This window comes from Cnephaeus nilssonii (assembly GCF_951640355.1).
Source record: "Cnephaeus nilssonii genome assembly, chromosome: 11".
Lineage (NCBI taxonomy): Eukaryota > Metazoa > Chordata > Mammalia > Chiroptera > Vespertilionidae > Cnephaeus > Cnephaeus nilssonii.
This window is the reverse complement of record NC_137082.1, coordinates 31,217,619-31,236,843: the sequence shown is the minus strand read 5'-3', so window position 1 is coordinate 31,236,843 and position 19,225 is coordinate 31,217,619. Positions and strand designations below refer to the sequence as shown.

At 49.8% G+C, this 19,225-nt stretch overlaps 1 protein-coding gene across 2 annotated transcripts in view; it reads left to right on the top strand.

The window, feature by feature from the left end:
• The window catches only part of STK35 (serine/threonine kinase 35), a 43,759-nt gene extending 37,921 nt beyond the window's left edge, over positions 1-5,838 (top strand). For both annotated transcript variants that reach the window (XM_079784061.1, XM_079784062.1), the window contains exon 4: positions 1,359-5,838. The gene's annotated coding sequence lies outside the window, so the exon portion shown is untranslated. The remainder of the gene's footprint in view (positions 1-1,358) is intronic.
• The last annotated feature ends 13,387 nt before the right edge of the window (positions 5,839-19,225 follow it).

The window sequence follows — 19,225 nt, the reverse complement described above, 5'->3', positions numbered from 1 at the left end:
TGGGCCGGGGGGCCAGGGAGCCTGCTCCGCCAGGACAGCCATGGTGGTCCCCACAACTCCCCTTCTGCAGAGGCAGCGGGAGAGGGGGCAGCGCGGTCCCGGTCCAGCGCCACGGCCCCTTCCGCAGAGGCAGTGGGAGAGGGGGTGGCGCAGGCCCGGAGCCTCCGCAGAGGCTGGACGGGGTACTACTGCAGTGCCTCAACCTCCCACAGCCCCTGCCCCAGCTGGCCTGGCCTCAGATTGCCCCCCACCACCAGTGGGTGAGGGGGCAGGGCCAGTGCTAAGAAGCAGTGAGCCCAGCTTCTGGTTGAGCCACACTCCTCCCCCCGCCCACTCCCCCTGCTCAGCCAGAAGCCGGGCTCATGGCTGGTGAGCACAGCAGAGGTGGCGTGAGCCTCTTCCACCTCCACAGCAGGCGAGTGGTAAGGAGCAAGGGGTCCTGGACTGTGAGAGCCCTGGACTGCGAGAGGGAATTCCAGCTTAGGCCCGATCCCCGGGGGATCCTGAACTATGAGAGGGCACAGGCCAGGATGAGGTGCAATGTTCTAAGTTTTAAGTGTGTTAGTTCATTTTGGTCCTCAGAATAACCTGTGATTTAGGTACAGGTGACGAGACTAAGGAACTGAGGACTTAAATTTGTCCACAGTGAAGTGGTAGGGCCTGTTGAGTCTGCCACAGGCTCTGGCTCTGGCTCCAGAACTTGGTTCCTGACCCCTGCAGTGCACAACTGCACAGGACCCAGCACCTGGCTCGGGGGCCCCCACGCCCCGCTGTGGGATTCTGGCCTCTGCTAAGACAGGAGAACCCTGGCTACCTAGTACTTAATTTCTGTTCTCAGAGGCCTGAGTCTCACTTTTCTTGTCTTTTAAAATGGGATCAATAAACTCGAGAGTTGCTTTGATGTTTCAGGGCAGCACAATTAGAGAGGTGAAGAAGGAAGTATGAGGGGAACCAGGGCTGCCAAGACCTGCGGGGACGGGTGCCTAGGGTCCGGCAGATTTTTGTAAACACTGAAGGAAGCCATTAGAGAGGCACAGGATTTATGATGGACCGGATTTGTGTGCCTGGGCTCCTAGCCAGGGTCTGCCCCTCAGGCCACATGAGCTCGGGCATGTCACTTCACCTGCACCTCAGTTTCTTTACCTGAATAGTAAGAAGGTATGGCTGGGGCAGGGTAGCAATAATGAAGCTAAATTCACTTCAGATAAAGTATTTAGAAACCTTCTCCCCTGGCCCCCAGCACATCACAGCCCTGAGGTCATCGGTTGGGTGCTGGCACCTAGTGGGAGATCTGGAACTTGGAGGCACCCCAAGCCCACTGACCAGTGTCCACTTGTGCCCTGCCTTCTGTCTTCCAGGTTGATCCCCGGGACCCACAGTCTCATCAAGTCTCACAGAGGACGGCAGAGGGTACAGGTGCCCAGCCAGTGGCGATCTCCCGACAGCTGGAGCTCCAGCAATGTGAAGCTTTGTTTGCATTTTCTCCCTTCAGTTTTGCTTAAATATTTTTGTCTTTTTTTTTTTTTTAATTTAAACAATTTAAGACTTCAAAAGAGCAGAAGCTCTGCTGTGGACAGGCACCAGTTTCTTTAAAGAAATTTAATATGGACAAAGCATTTGTGTAAATTTCATCTTTAATTTTTATAAGGGATTAGGGCACTATTTCGTTTTTGTCCTTGCTTTTCCCTGTCTTTCTTTTACCCATTTCTCAGTTCTGCTTATAACGCCTCACTTCCCCCAGAGAAGGCCCCTCTCCATGGTGATGGGGGCATTTCTCCTGGAACGGAATGGAAATAGGAGGAGGCCCCTGGGCCACCTTCCCACCAGGTGCAGGAACTGCCGACCCCGAGCTGCTCCCAGCCAGCTCTTGGCCTTGGGTCAAGATCCGCCTGGAGGAGGAAGACCAGCATTTGCCCAGCAGAACTCAAGAAAGCAGCTCTCACCCAGGGTGTGTTCTCTTTAAGATGTGGAAGCCCCCGGCCACTCCAGGACTTCTTACAGTGGTGGGACACCATTCTCCCCGCTGCCCTTCATGACAGAGATCTCTGAAGTGGCGGGGGGACGGGGCAGAAGTGATCATCTCCCACTTCCTGGTGGTTGAGCGGTCAGCCATCCCAACTCTACATGCCTACGTTTCTGTTGGTGATCTTCCTCCCAGCAGAAGATCCCCAGGAAGAAACTGTCGTGCCAAACCTCTGCCCAGGTTGTCACGGAGACCGCCTGAGTCGTGACCATTGCCATAGAACAGGGTGCCCCGGACTGGCTGTTGCTGCACTGAAGGGTGTGCCCTATGTGCCGGGTCCCCTGGTATCACTTATGGTAACAGTGTCCTGCCATCTCCCTCCCCCCCGGGGCACACTGTTAGGTGTAAATGTGTCTGATCGGAAAAGGATGGAACAGCCGAGAATAGGGGGGTGACTGGGCAGACTCTTGCAGCTTTTAGGTGCCTGATTGTGGGTTTGCCACCTAGAGCTTTCCCAGTGGTGGAACCCACCAGCAGGGTCAGTGTACCTGCTCTTCTGCTCTCCACAGCACTCACAGCCCCTCTTCACAGGCTTCTGAACCTGGCATCTTCCCGTCCCCCCCGTGTCCTCCCCCCGCCAGCTCCCGGGCAGGACAGGAACCCTCCTGTGCTGGCCCCCGTGTCACCTGGGCGCTGCTTTAGCTATTCCAGGAGCTTTCCACCCTGTGACAGCCACGCAAAGGGTCTTTGGGGAGGGGGAAGGAATTCCTCTTTTGTGTTTATTTTTGGGTCTTGTCTTCTCTAAGCCGGCATTGGATCAGTAGGGGAGATTGCTGGAAGGCCTTTCAGTTCTCTGTGACCAAGGGGCCTTCTCCACAGCAGCCCTGGTCCTGCAGCTCTGGGCATTGGGGAGAGGCTAGCGCATTGTCAGCCCAAACTTGACAATATGTTTGTTTGCTCACATTCTTTCAGCCGTTTCTCAAGCTCCTCAGATACCAAGTCTCCTTCCTCCTGGGCAGACAGCTGGCTGTGGTAGCAGGACCAGCAGGGCTGCAGGTGGTAACCAGGCCCATCCATTCCTAGGCTGAAATCCTTTGTGATCGCCTGTCTCTTACCGCTTCTTCTCGGGCGACCTGTGTGTGCTCTGAGCTGCACCTGGGCGGTCGGGAGCCCAGCATCCCCTAATTGCAGTGCACTCACCTGCCCTACCTCCTGCCTCCCCTGCGGCCAGCTGCCTCTGCACATGAGCGAATGGGAAAAACGGTCTCCAAACTCAGCAGCTCCCTCTCCTTGCTGCAGCTTGGGTTCTGGAGTCCCCAGTGAGGGCTCAAGCCTAACAAGTTATTTGCCTTTTGCTTACCTTTTCCTTCTGCCCTCCCCAGCCTCTTAGCTCTGAGTAGGTCTTGGAGCTGCAGTGCACCCCCTTAGTTATTTTTCCTGGTGCCAGGGTATTCCCTATAGATGACAGAATGTCCATAACTTTTGGGTAAGGTGGGCAGCCTGGCTAGCCAGCTTCCATGCACCCTTACCTTGTAGGGCTCCCAGCCCTCCTGGCTTGGTGGTGGGACCTCCTTCCCCAGCTCTTGAGGGCCAGCTCGTTAGCCCAAGTGCCTGTCTCCCTTCTCCCCGTTTCCCCCGCTTCCCCCGCTCTCTCCACTTTGTCCACCTGAAGTTGGGCGTCGGTCCTAAGTCAGTCCAGTCCGTGGACTAGCCTGGGGTGAGGTGGGTGGCCCCTGTCCTCTTTCTCAACCACTTGCCACCTGTTCCTGCCGTGGTCGGCTTCCTTGCCTCTTCCTGCCTTTTCACCCTCTCCACCGTCTCAGGCCGGGCAGCAGCTCTGTGGTGCATCACCTCAGTGCCACCAAGTTTGTTAAGCTTGTCCAAGTTTCAGAAGTTTCCAAACCTTAAAATAGCAGTCCGTTATTCTCTTCTCCGGTCTGAAAAGGAGAGCCTGTTGAAGGGAGAGTCTGGGCCTGGTTGCCCCCTAAGTGAGAGGAGTCAGCAAGACAGATCATACATAGTGCCTTATTCCATTGTCTTCCCTGGCCAGACCCCGCTCCCCTGGAGTCTGTCTTCTTCCTCCTTGTTTGGGTCCATCTGTCTCTTAAACTCTCCCTCCCATTCACCCATAGCCACATGGGGTTTCCCTCTCCCCTCTCCCTTCTCCCCTCTGCTTCCTCCATCCCTTCCTGAGGGCTGCAGCCAGGTACACATCTCCCCGCCCACCACCAGGGCGATCTCTAGCAGCTTTAGCTGAGGATGGAAATGCTTTAGGCAGGTGCCCTCTGCCTCTTACTACCCAGCACGTCCCTGCCTTTTACCTCTAGCCAGGAGGATGCCATGGTTGTTCATACAAGACTGGCTCCATCTGACCCCTTCTGGGCACTGGGGACTATGTTGTGGGCCTCAGCCTCATCTCCCGGAGGCACTGGGAAGGAGGACGGGACCTCTCCTCCTGCCAGATGTGGTTGCCCCTCATGGCTGCCTTTCTGAGGGCGTGTGTATGTTTACTTGAGAAATACCCTGTTTACAGCCAGAGGAGCAGGGTGCCCAGCACTAGGTGGAGAGTGACTCGGGACGGGGCCTGGCCTCTGGCTCTGCCGGCGGCGGCCCCAGCGTGAGCGAAGGCAGAGGTGCCAGGGGCACTCCCCGCACTCCCTCTACTCCCCGGCCCTGCGGTGCTGACCACTGGCCACCTTCCTCAGCCTCCTGGCCCTGGACGTTCCCCCCCTGCATTCCTTCCTCCAAGATCCTCAGCTCCTTAACATATCAGTTGCCTCCTAGAGAACCAGTGTGTGGAGCAATAAGATTTATTTTTTTTTTTGCTTCAGTCTTTTTCTAAGAAAAGGAAAAGAGTTGACATTGTGGGACTCTCCTTTTTATGCTGTTGACTGTTTGCCTTCTTAGAAAACGGATGGACATCTGGGTTCTGACTTTGGGGTATCTTGGAAACTTGGAAAAGCAAGTCAGTCTTTTGCCCCTAAGAAGGGGATCCTGACTCTGTTCTCACCATGCTCCATGTCACCTGGGCTTCCAGCCCCTCCCTCCAAGTGCGCCTCCCACCCTTGAACCTGCTGGTGCCCCCCCACACATCTGGGGCACTGGTGGCCTGACTCTAAGTGGGGCTCTTGGGTTATTGCCTCCTATAGCCCCTTTCCCCTTTTAGGTCTGTCTGGTGGCCCCCAGATAGGCAGCTGCTGAGTCTCCTAGGAAGACAGTAGCCAAACTTGAACTATTCAGTTCTGGCTGCCGGGCTTGGGGCTGAGGCCCAGAGACACTGCCTCAGCCATCACCCCACACTGGGCTGAGCCACAGCCTTCGAGACAACACAGGCCCAGGCCCATCTCGGATCCTGTCCACCTGAGAGCATGGAGAGGTGCCTCAGGAGGGGAAGCAGTGGGTGTGATGTGAGGGTTGACTGTCACTGGCTCCCTGAAGCGCCCCTAGGATTGCAAGGGTCACCGGAGGGAGGCCACAGGAGGAAGGGAGTTTATTTAGGGACATTTTAAAAGACCGCTTTCGTGCCCCAGGACCTCTTTCCATCAGAGCAGGGGAGGATGTTGTGATGATTTAACAGTTGTGTGGGGCCATGTCAGTGGGAAGATTTAACCCAGTCTCAAAGTTCGTTTCAAATACTAGTTAATAAACCTATGTTCCTTATTTTCTTTTTTTGCACAGAAGCTGGTAATCTAGGACCTACGTGTGAACAACTTTATATGAGTATTTTTTGTACTTGGTTTACTTGGGTTGGTATGATACATTATATTTAAGTTCCTTGAACACTGTGGAGCCCCTAATGTGTATGAATGACTGAGGCTTTGTAAATTAAGGGACGTTTGTGTGAATAAAGTTATTTGATGGGGTCAAAGAAGCCATATGTGATTTGAAAATGTGTGTGTGGTTTTGTCAACACCTATGTGGGAGCCCTTGTGACAGCTCCCCAGTCCCATATCCCGTCCTTGGTCCCAGTGGGTGGACAGCATGAGAGAAAAGGACAGTCAGTCACTTGATGGACAGACAGAAGGTGGTTTTCTCAACTGGTCTTCCCACCCCACACCTGGGAACATGTGCAGACTCGAGGAACCTGCACTTGGGAGCAGGGATCCACCAAGCCAAACATGTCAAACTCAAAGGCTAACACTGCCAAATAAATTTATGTAGGCTGCAAAAAAGCTTCAGTTTTCATAGAAACATGTTTATTTCAATAGAGAGATGCTGAATACAAAGGGCTGAAATAAATGAGTAATGGTTAACATAAAATAATAGAACATTTTAACAAAAATTAATACTTTTTCTTGAACATTAACTTACCAGACACTGAATAACTGCACAAATTAATAAGCATAACACAAATAAACCTATTTTTCTTGTTTGAAAGCGAAATATTTCCTGTTGCACACACCAAACAAGTCAGTACAAGACTAATGACGTGTCAATCGACTGCTAAAATATCAGCTGCTATTAGTGGAGAGAAATGGTGTGCCTGCGCGTAAGGTGCTAAGGGAAATGAATGCAACAGGATTATAGTAATCATTAGCAAACGTAGTTAATAACTAGAGGCCCGGTGCATGGGGTTGCCTGCCCCATCGCCCCTAACCACTCACCTGCCTGCCTGATCGCCCCTAACCACTTGCCTGGCTGCCTGGTCAACCCTAACCACTCTGCTTGCCTGCCTGATTGCCCCTAACTGCCTCTGCCTCGCCCCCCGCCGCTGCTGCGGCTTCGTCCAAAAGGACACCCAGAATGACGTCCGGAAGATCGTTTGGTCTAATTAGCATATTACGCTTTTATTCTAAATTAGAGGCCCGGTGCACGAAATTCGTGCACGGGCGGAGGGGTGGTGTCCCTCAGCCCAGCCTGATTGATGCCTAACTGCTCCCCTGCCAGCCTGTTTGCCCCTAACTGCCCTCCCCTGCAGGCCTGGTCACCCCTAACTGCCCTCCCCTGCAGGCCTGATTCCCCCCAACTGCTCTCCCCTGCAGGCCTGGGTCCCCCCCAACTGCCCTTCCCTGCAGGCCTGGTAGCTCCCAACTTCCCTCCTCTGCCGGCCTGGTCACCCCTAACTGCCCTCCCCTGCAGGCTTGATTGCCCCCAACTGCCCTCCCTTGCAGGCCTGGTCCCTCCCAACTGCCCTCCCCTGCTGGCCTGATCACCCACAACTGCCCTCCCTTGCAGACCTGGTCCCTCCCAACTGCCCTCCCCTGCTGGCCATCTTGTGGTGGCCACCTTGTGTCCACATGGGGGCAGTCATCTTTGATCACATGAGGGCAGCCATCTTGTGTGTTGGAGTGATGGTCAATTTGCATATTATTCGTTATTTGATGGGATTAGGTAGGATAGAGGACTGGTGCACAGATGGGGGCCAGCTGGTTTGCCCTGAAGGGTGTCCGGGATCAGGGTGGGGTTCCCTTGGGGTGTGGGGTGGCTTGGGCTAGGGCCCTGTGGTGGTTTGCAGGCCGGCCACGCACCCCCGCGACCCAAGCGGAGGCCCTGGTATCTGGGACTTATTTATCTTCTATAATTGAAACTTTGTAGCCTTGAGCGGAGCCAAGCCTCCTGCTTGCTCAGTGGCTGCAGCCATTTTGGTTGGGATCTATTTATCTTCTATAATTGAAACTTTGTAGCCTTAAGTGGAGGCCAAGGCAGGCCAGGGCAGGCGGAAAGCTTGGCTTCCTCCATTGCCGGGGAAACCCAAGCCTCCTGCTCTCTCTGTGGCCGCAGCCATCTTGGTTGGGTTAATTTGCATACTCGCTCCTGATTGGCTGGTGGTCGTGGCTTGTGAGTGTAGTGGAGGTATGGTCACTTTGCATGTTACTCTTATTAGGTAGGATTATGTATAACAGGAATTGTAAAAATTAAGTTACGACATTTTTATTAAATCGTTTCTTACATGCCATTATATTGGCTGGGCCACAAAAATATTCGTTGTGGGCCATGAGTTTGACATGCTTGCATCAAACCTAGTCTGCCCTTCGCAGGGATCCAGGACCTTAGCCAACACGAGCCTCCTCCAGACATCTCAGGCCCTTCAGCCCCAGCACTGCTTCTGCAAGTTCAACCCTCAAGGATGTTTAATATATTCAGAGATAAGAAGGGTCTGCAAACCGCAGCAGCAAGGGGCTCCCAGAGGAACAGGGCCTGGAGAGCAGAGGCTCTAAGTGAGACCATCCTGGTGGGTCTGGGGGTGGAAGAAAGTACCTACAGCCCATCTACCTCTGCCTGGCCAACAAAAGCCACATTCCTTGAGGAATCACTGGCACTTAACTAAAAGCCAGGCACTCTGATCCTCCACTGGCCTGCATGGTAGGTGTGGGAGCCCCTCTGCCGATGAGAAAACCAAAGCCCAGGGAAATGCAGGCCACCCGGTGAATGAATTCGTGGTGCTCTGGGAAGGACCGGAACTGCGCTACTTGCCACTGGGCAGGTGATTATCTCGCTGTCCCTTCCTCACGTACAGTGGAGGTGATAGCTACCTCCAGAGCAGCTGAAGGTTCAATAAGAACCTGATTGGGCCCAGTACTTAGTAGGCTCTCAACAGATGATTCTTTAGTTGTATGTTTCGGATGCTCTCAGTCTGCAAATGCTGAGCGCCTCGGGAATGCTCATCAATCCAGTAAGGCTGGTGTTTGACATGGGACCCACCACTTGGGCCTTTTCTCAGGAGACCTGGTAAACGCAGGAATCAAAACTGCAGGAGGACAGAGTCACGACTTTGGAATGTGTGTGAGAGGAAGAGATAAGACAGGCTTCCTGCCTAATCTGAGGGAACAAGCTGCATTCAGACCCTTTGGTGTCCAGCCACTGGGATGGGGCTTCTTGCAAAGGATACTTCTGTGCTCAGCCTGGACAGCGGCCTGGAGCTTGGAGAAGGACAGCCAAAGTTGAGCCATCATAAATTGGGAACTACCTGTATTTAAATAATCTCTATACCCTTGCACAGTGCCTGACGTGGCTCATAGTAGGCATTCAATACATAGTTATTAAGTGAATGGGTGAGAGCACATGTCAGGGGCACGGCCCAGTGGAAGGAACTTGCTCAGGAGCCTCTGGTGGGAGCAGCCCTAAGACATGAACCTGGTTCCTGGGCCCCCGCCCACCCTCGTGGGTTGGCCTGCAACTTCTCTCCATTCCTGAGGTTTAGCCACAGTTTATTTCATTCCCATCAACCCCTGAGGCAGGGATGAAACCAGCTACTTGAGAAGGAATCACCAGATGCGGATGAAGATACTATTGAGCTTTGATTTTCACCTGGAACAAGAGTCAGCAAACTTTCTGTCCAGGGCAAAAAGTAAATACTGCAGGCTTTGCAGGCCATGGACCCTTCAACTCTGCCATTATAACACATAAACAGACAATATGTAAACAAATGAGCGTGGTTGTGTGCCAGTAAACCTTTATTTATGGACATGAAAATTTGGATTTCATATAACTTTCACCAAAGTGTCACACACTATTATTTTTCTTCGACCATTTAAAAATGTAAAAACCACACACACAGAGCAGTCTAAGGCTTGCTTCTGTGAGCTGGGCCTGTGGTGGACAGCATGGCCCGTAACTGGTGGGTTTGGTTCAGGGGGATGTGCCTGAGTCACGTGTCAGGTCTTAAAGGTGAATGAGAGGACATTGCAGAATGGTGCTGACCAGAAGTTCTGCGCACGTCCAGCTGGCCTCTTGGTCACAGCTCTGGGGTGTGGCAGGGAAATGCAGTATAGGGAGATGGATGTCACCCACCAACTGACACATGTTCATGAATCCAGATGCAGCAAAGTATGAAAAAAAATCCTAACAGGAGTCAAGAGACTTGAGTCCAAATCTAGCATGGCCTCCTGCCCACTGGGAGGAATGTGGCAAATTCTCTCCTCTCTGGGCCAAAGAGTATGGTGTCTCCTGGAACCAGACGGAAGGGTTTGGATTGCTGCTTTACCACTTAGTCTTGCGACCTTGGCGTGTTACTCTCTGAGCCTCCGTTTTCTTACCTATAAAATGTCAACAAAACCAGTATCCACTTCATAGATTTTTTTTTCCCTGAGAATTAATGAGATAGTATATATAATCTATAGCACAGTGCCTGGCATGCAGTAAACTATCCATAAATGGTATCTATTGATAACATTTTTTAAAGGGGAAAAACATCATTTGAGATACTCCTCCCCCCAAAAAGGACTCAAAATTTAAATACTGTTAAGGAATGCTATATATTTCATTCCCCTCCAGGAGTGTCCCAATGCATGCAAAGTTCTGAGAAGTCCTGTAATAAGTCCTATATTTCAAGCTTCTTGGATCACCGATGCTTCTACATTGAACACCTGTTCATGGCTCCTGATACTAGTGTTCTGTGGCAAATGCTTCGGAGCCCACTTTGGGAGATGCTGAACGAGATCTCTTTTGCAGCCCTCAGATCCTAATTCCCTGTCCGGGGACTTCGGCCACCCCATCCTGTTTCACATGGGGCTGGAATCACTTTCCCCTGGCTAAAGCCTCCAGTAATTGCCTCTGCTTGGTCTACTGGTTCCTTGAGGGCAGATTGGAATATGAGGAATTTCATAACCGTGGTCTGGGGCTCCCGCCAAAATGCTGTAGGGCCCTGGCCCAGACAACTCCAATGTGGTGAGAACACAGAGAGCAGCTGCCCCCGCCAGCAGACCAAGGCCACTGCCAAGGCCATGCATTCCTGGTTCCCACATCGGCAGAGCCCAGCCACCCTCCAGCTAATGTTTACCTCACGCAATAGCAATTAGCGTTCCGCTGGGAAGCACCTGTGGTTTAGTGGTTCTGCACACAGGCCCACTGCGAGGCTGTCTGGGATCGAATCAGTTTTGTCATATGCACTAGTAAAATGGGGATAATAACTGCACCTGTGTCTGTGACAATTAGGTATGGCTGCCTACACAGGAGACCCCAAATAACAGCAGCTGAAACAAGAGAGAAGTAGGTTTCTCTCTCACATAACAGCAATCGGGGCTATTGTGCTGGTTCCACGAGGTCATCAGGGATCCCATCTCCTTCTGTCTTCCGGCTCCAACGTCTTCGGCAAGAAGCTTCCATCTTCAAGGTCACCTCCCGGTCCAGGATGGCTGCTGGAGCTTCAGGCATGTTCTCCTCACACAGGCAACAGCACAAAGGGGGAGGAAGAAAGAGAGCTTGCCTCCCTCCCCCTTTTATGGAACCTTCTCTGAAGCCCCACACTGCCCTTCCACTTACATCTTCTTGGCTAGAACTTAGCACATGGCCACATCTGATGCCAAGGAGACTGGGAAACAAGGTGGGCAGTTGTCCTGTTACTAAAGTTAAGGGGAGACTTGGTGTTGGATAAGGCAAGTAGCCACTCTGCCCCACAATTGTGCTTCTGGCTCATTCTAACGAAGGTTAGGTATTATCATTATTAGTAACTAGAGACCCAGTGCACAAAATTCATGCACTAGGGGTTGGGGGGGGGTGTCCCTCAGCCCAGCCTGTGCCCTCATGCAGTCTGGGAGCCCTGTGATCGAACGCCCTTCAGAGAAAGACCCCACCCACCCACCACAGCCCGCCGGTTGGTGGCCTGGGCCTCCCTCTTCGGGGTGATTGCAGAGCCTCCGGATTGATCTCCCGACCAGCTGGTGGCTTGGGCCGCCATCTGCGGGGCAATCATGGGATGATGGTGGAGCCCCCCAACCAATCGCATCACACCCACCTTGGCTGGCCTGGTGCCAGTGGGTGTCATAGCATGGTCGTCCAGATGGTTGTTCCACTATTCAGACGTTTGGTCGATTTGCATATTACTCTTATTATTGTACATAGTTCAGCAGACCTGGGAAGGAAGGAAGGAAGGAAGGAAGGAAGGAAGGAAGGAAGGAAGGAAGGAAGGTTGAGTGGGATCTGAAATACAGTGCATGGGTTAGAATCCCAGTTCTGCCACTTGCTGTGTCCTGGGCAATTTACTTAACCTCTCTGGGTTTCTTTTTCTTCATCCCTTAGATGATAAACACCATCACAGGATTGTTCTTTTTTTAAAATATATTTTTTAATTGATTTCAGAGAGTAAGGGAGAGGGAGAGAGAGATAGAAACATCAATGATGAGAGAGAATCATTGATTGGCTGCCTCCTGCAAGTCCCCCAATGGGGATCGAGTCCACAACTCGGGCATGTGCCCTTGACTGGAATTGAACCCGGGAGTCTTCAGTCTGAGGGCTGATGCTCTATCCACTGAGCCAAACCAGCTAGGGCCATCACAGGATTATTCTGAGGGTTCAATGAATTAATAGAAATAAAGTGCTTTGAACACTGAAAAAAACAGCCCTGATCTCTTCAATGAACCGTGGAGCCCTTGATACCTACTTTGCTTTCTTCCTGCCTGTCGTGAGCCTTCACTGAACACCTACTATGCTGGGCACTGGAGATTCAGAGATGAAATACATCTATACATGATTCCCTCATCACAGGGATATTTCCTGAGTCCCTACTGTGTGCCGAGCTCCATGTCACAAGCTGACAGTCCTGAAGGAGACCAGGCAGAGGTGTGGAGTCAGAAGTGGAACACACAGAGGACATACCCTGAGCGCTTTGGCTCAGGCAAGATGGAGCTAAGAGGCTAAGAGAATGAGGTCTGGTCCCAGCTCTGCGGGTGGGATGCAGCCTGTGAGCATTTGTTACATAATTCTAGACAGGCAGCCAGGCCAGGCCTATGGACAGGCCGGGGAGAGGAGGCCACCCAATTCCAGCACAGGAAAATAGGCCTTTATTTTCCTGGGTCATCAGATGAACAGTAATCTGGTAACAAAAGACGATTAGCCACGGATGCCTGTGAAGCCAAGCCAGTTGGCCTCACCCCAGAGCCCAGCCAGTTTTCTGCTCTCAGGGCCCCAAACTTGCTTCCCAGGACTGATCCTTGGACCCCTTCCCCAGCCCTGCCCTGTTCGTGAGACCCTCACACTCGCTCTCCAGCCAGCTTTGGAGAGAGGTTAAAATGGTAAGTTCTACCCACCTGTTACTCATTCATTGCCTCAGTTCCAAGTGCTTCAATATGTGCTCTATGATAAGCAACAGAATTCCTTTAAACATTTCTCCTCTCAAGTGAGCATGATTTTAAGCTCTCAGTAGAGGACTCTGGAGGGACATTGCAGGAAAAAAAGGCTTCCTGCCATTTCCAGCTCCGGTGAGGGGTTTGCAGTGGGTTCCCACCCCAGCCACAGGCACAGAACACCATTGGTCTGCGACCTTGCAGCCTCAGCCCAGCGATGACCTTTCCACGGCCCTCCTGAAGCCAGCCCCTCATGGCCGGCACAGTGCCTGTGTCCCGGAGAGTCTCCCATAGCCAGCAGTTCTCTCTCCCCAAGCCCGTGTGTGACCCTGGTAGTCTGAAGGGCCTCCCGCCCCCCCGCCCCCCCGCCCCCGCCCTCCAAGTGCCCAGTCTCCCACCGCCCCCAACACTGTTTGCTGAGAGCCTGCCGCCCTCACATACATACACTCTGGAAGACTGCCCATTGCTTGTCCAGAAACTCCAGACCAGCTCCATCCTGGCTGAACCATCAAACTTCTGAGATCAATAAAAATATATTTTAAAAGACAAAAAACTTCTCTGCTATCCAGTGACTGGAGTATACCCTTTCCAAGGAGTTTACTAGTAGATCCCTTCCAAATCTGTCCTTCCTTGGGCATTTATTAAAAACTACAGCTAACATCATATTTAATAGTAAAAAGCTTTCTCTTAACATCAGGAACACGAAAGGATGTCAACTCTTACCACTCAACATTGTACTGGAGTTTTTAGCCCCTGCAAAGAGTAAAAAATAAAATTAAAGAAATTAAAGGCATGAGATTAGAAAAGTAAAAACGGTCTTTATTTGCAGATGACATGATCATCTGTTTAGAAAATCCAATGGAATCTACAAAGAAAAGCTACTAGAATTAATTGAGTTTAGCAAAGTTGCTGGATACAAGATCAAAATACAATTGTGGTTCTATTTGCTAGCAATGAATAATTGGGAATTGAAATAGAAAAAAAAATACCCTTTAAGATATCAACTACTTAGTAATAAATCTCACAAAAGTTATAAAAATTTTGTACAATGAAAACTACAAAGTATTGCTGAGAGAAAACCTAAAAAAAAAACCCAGAGATATAAGTTGATCCTCATTATTTGTGGATTCTGCATTTTCAAATTCACGTACTAGTTAACATGTATTTGTACCTCAAAGTCAATAATGGCAGTGCTGCTGCAGTTATGCACAGACACACAGGGTAGCCAAACATTTGAATAGCCTGATGCACACATCCCCGCTGAAGCCAAGCAAGGTGATGCCGTCCCTGCCTTCCTGTTTCAGTTCTCATAATGTAAGCAAATGTCCTTTCCGCAGTCTATTCAGCCACATTTCTCACCTTTCTATTTTTGTTGGTGATTTTAAAATGGCCCCCAAGCATAGTGTTGAAGTGCTTCATGGTGTCCCTGTGAGCAAGAAGGCTGTGATGTGCTTTACTGAGAAGATTTGTGTTAGATAAACTTCATTCAGGCATGCATTGTAGTGCTGTTGGCCATGAGTTCAATGTCAATAAATCAACAATTGTTATTACATATGGCAACTTTAAACAGAAACACATATAAAACAAAATTATGTCTTGATCAATTGATGAAAATGTTGTGACTAGAGGCTCACAGGAACCTAACCCTGTATTTCCCCCTAGGAGCAATGGCTCAGTATTCATTAATTCAGTGTTCATGAAGACTATACAGAACATAATAGCCAGAAATAATAAGAATTGTTCATGGGCCAGAAAACTCAATATTGTTAAGATGGCATTCTCCCCAAATTGATCTATAGATTCAATATAATCTTCCCCCCCCCCCAAAAAAAAAAAAATCCAGCAGGCCATTTTTGTAGAAATGAACAAGTCAATTTCAAAATTCACACAGAAATATAAAGAACCTAAAATGGTGAAAACAGCTCTGAAAAAGAATAAAGTTAGAGGGCTAATACTAACTGATTTCAATAACTATTATGAAGCTATAGTCATAAAAATAGTATGGCATAATGATATACACATAGATCAATAGAATAGAATAGATTCCAAAAAATAGAGTACACATATTTAAACAATTTATTTTTTACAAAGTTATAAAGACAATGCAATGAGTAAAGATTAGCTTTTAAAAAAAATGATGCTGGAACAACTGGATAAACATATGAAAGAATACAAAAAACTTCAATTTATGCCTCATACTGTATACAAAAATTAACATGGATCATAAGCCTAAGTATAAAACCTAAAACAATAAAACTGCTAGAAGAAAACATAGGAGAAAATCTTTGTGGCCTAGGGTTAGGCAAATACCTCTTAGATATGCCACCCAAAGTACAGTTCATAAAAGAACAAGGGGATAAATTGAAATACATCAAAATGTAAAATTTCTGGACTTCAAGAGACACTTAAGAAAATAAAAAGACAAACCAGACTGGAAGAAAATCTTTGCAAAGTGTGTATTTAATAATGGACTTGTATTCAGAATATTTAAAGCACTCTCAAAACTGAACAATAAGAAAACAAACAACCTAATAAAAAAAATTGGCAACAGATTTGACTAGACATGTCACCAGAGAAGATAAACATATGGCAAATAGCATATGAAAAGTTGCTCAACATCATTTGTCATTAAGAAAAAATTTAGAATTTTAATGTTTTAATTTAAATTAAAAAACTAAATTACCAATGACACATACCTAAAATACCAATACTACACACCTAATAGAATGACTACAATTAAAAAGACTGACCAGGACCATCTTGGTGAGTGTGTGGAGGAAATAGAACTCTTATATGCTGCTGGTAGGAATGGAAAATGGTAGAACCACCATGGAAATACTTTGATAGTTTCTTAAAAATTAAACATACACCTCCCATATGACCCATCTGAATCCATTCCTAGAATTTTACCCAAGAGAAAAAGAAATACGTGTCCATACAAAGACGTCCACGAATGTTCATGGCAGCTTTATTTGTAATAGCTCGTTAAGCTGGAAATAATCTAGATGTCCATCAACATATCAACACATGGATAAACAAATTGCAAAATATCCATACAAGGAAATGCCACTCAGCAACAAAAACGAATGATCTTCACACACTAACATGGATGAATCTCAAAATAATTCTGCAGAGTGAAAGGAACCAAGACATAAAAGAGTACAAAAGCATGATTCTATTTATATAAAGCTCGAGAAAATGCAAGTTAATCTACAGTAACTGAAAGCAGATCGGTGGTTGCCTGGAGACAGCGAAGGGCTAGCAAGCAGGAGACAAAAAGAAAGTGATAGTCAGCGAGGAGGCTTCTGTGGTGATGGAATGTGCACTATGTTGAATGTGGTGATGGTGTCATGGGTATATACATACATCAAAAATTATTAAATCGCACACTTCAAATATGTGCAACTTATTCTCTGTCAACTAAGCCTCAATAAAACTGTTACATCAAAAAAAGTGGGGGACAAAAGAATAAGTTTGAAAGGACTCTCAGGCCAAACTTGGAACAATTTGGACATCAGAAATAACAATGACGACGATGGAATTCTCACATTGAAGAGTAATAATAACAAAAGAATCCATGGAGGGAGCGGAAAACCCCTCTTTCCAGAAGAATGTAGACAGGATAATAGAAACATTGGGAAATTCTCCATTTTGCAATTCCCGGTGAAATAATTCGGAAAAGGTATCCATAGCTGCTGGAATCACTGAGTGAAAATTGGTGAGGGAATGAATTTACACCGGACAGTCGCACAGGCTCAGACACCTGACTCATTACACAGATGAACGGGCATTTACAAAGGAAAAGATTAACCGCGATGGAGAGCTCTGCCGGGTCCACCTTCATCAGATGTGACGTTAGCATCAGTGACAATGGGACGAGCTGGCATGATGCCCTCCTTACATAATGCACTGCCGAGGACGTGACCTCGCCTCTGTCGTGTTCTTGCCCAAAATGTTCCACCCGAATCTAACCACAAGGAAACAAGCAGATACGCCCAGATGGAGGGACATTCAACAACACGACTGGGCTGTCTCAAAAGTGTCCATGTCATGAGAGAAAAAGAAGTGTGTGGGTGGCACCGTGGGCGCTGCTCATTCTAGATCAGACACTGAAGGAAGGCACCAGCCGAAGAAGCCTCTAATGCTTGATGTAACCAAGGGTGGAAAAGAAGTAAAACTCAAACAGCTGTAGAAGGGTATTATCATACATTCGGGGAACTCAGAATCTGGGCAGATGATGACAGACTGTATGCTGATGGTAGTACAGCACTGTTAAACGTTTTGGTTATTTTAGAGTTCAGTGTTTTTGTTGTATAGAAGAATGCCCTTGTAAATGATGGTGGGAAAATTTTTTTTTTAATTAAAAATAAAAAGAAATATGCCCTAACCGGTTTGGCTCAGTGGATAGAGCGTCAGCCTGCGGACTCCAGGGTCCCAGGTTCGATTCCGGTCAAGGGCGTGTTCCTTGGTTGCGGGCACATCCCCAGTAGGGGGCGTGCAGGAGGCAGCTGATCGATGTTTCTCTCTCATCGGTGTTTCTAACTCTCTATCCCTCTCCCTTCCTCTCTGTAAAAAAATCAATAAAACATATTTTTTAAAAAAATAAAAAGAAATAAAAATGCTGTCAATGAAACTAAAATATAAAAGAAAGAAAGAAGAATGCCCTTGCTTGGGGAGGATACATGGGTATTTAGGGGTGCAATGGCCTGATAGCTAAGCTATACCTCTATTCCCGGTCTATGTCTGTCCCTCCCTCTTTCCCTCTCCCGGGAGAGAGGCCGGGAGGGAGAGAGGAAGGGAGCGCATAGGTGAAGGGTATGTAGGGGGTGCATTGCAGGATTCCTTTCATTTTTCTGTTGGTCTAAAAGTACTCCCGTTCAAAGTGAGAGGAGAATGGGTGTGGGTCGCGGGCCCAGAGGGTCTCTCCAGCTTGGAGAGTCAGCTTCAGGCTCGGACCTTGGACGGCCAGGCAGCACCTGGGCTGTCCTGGCCGGCCGCCTGCCCAGCAGCTTCTCTCTCAGCAGCCACAGCCCGGCCTGGGCTCTGCGGCGGAAGGCTGGCCCTCCTGCCTGGCCCTCCTCCAGCTTCCCTCGCAGGGCCCCCGAGAGGAGCTCAGAAGACAGCAGGGCCCGTTGCCGGGAGGGAGCAAACATGGAGAAGCAGAGCAGCGGCGGCTGAGGTGTCCTCTCCGCTGCCACCGAGGCCTCAGAGGTACGAGGCCACCAGCTCCGCGTGCAGACGAGGGACGTGGTGTGCTCGCCGGGCAGGTTCGCCCTGCAGTGGCTTCCCTCTCATGGAGCGTAACAACTCAAGTCCTACCATGGCATGCAGGCCTTCAGTCGGCCACTGCCCCCTCCCGGACCCTCTACTCTCCTCGCCTCACTCACACCGCTCCAGCCCCACCAGCGTGTGTTTTGGGGGGACACACGTCACGGCACTCTTGCCTCAGCGCTTTTGCACTCATTCTCTCTACCCAGCTCCGTCCCTCTCGTCTTGTCTTCCTTGCTGGCTTTACTTTTGGTGTTCTCCTGAGCGCACATCACCACCTCCTGCAGCATCTGTTTGTCCTGTTTATTGCCCATGGCGCCCACTGGAATGCCAGTTCCCCGAGGGCAGTCATGCTCGTCCATCCTGTTCACGGCTGTACGAGCGCCTGGCACATAGTAGGTGCTCAATAAAGAGTTCTTGAGTGACTGACGCCAAGTTTCTGTTTTTCTTTGGACAGTGGTGTGCGTGCGTGCGTGCCTGTGAGCAAGCATGTGCATGCGTGTGCGTGTGTGCGCGTGTTGGGCAGGCTGGGGCACAGGGTGGTGAGCACTGGGCCTTCCTCCCGAGACTCATTTCCTGGGGTGGAGGCAGAGTTCTCAGGGAGTCAGTGGGTGCCACTTGCAGCACCAACACGTTACATAATCTGGCACCGGGCAGGGGTGAGAGGGGCTGGTAGGACTTTACTCTGTGTTTACCCAGAGCAGCGGCACAGACCACATACCGAGCTGCCATCCCTAATGGAGCTTGGAGCTCCCTAATCGCCCTGACAGGACCCACTGCCCATTTGCTCTGCCCACTGGCCCTGAAGAAGCTGCATGCTCGGCTCGGGCCTGGGAGGAGCTCAGGCGCTGCTGTGCCCTGGACGCTGGCTGTTACGGGGCCTCGGCCCCACCTGGGCATTGGTGACCCGGGAGGCTGCGCTCACCTGTTCACGGCCCACACGTGCCGGGCGCGAGGGGCTCACTCGGGCGTCGCCTCTGCCCACTGACCTTTC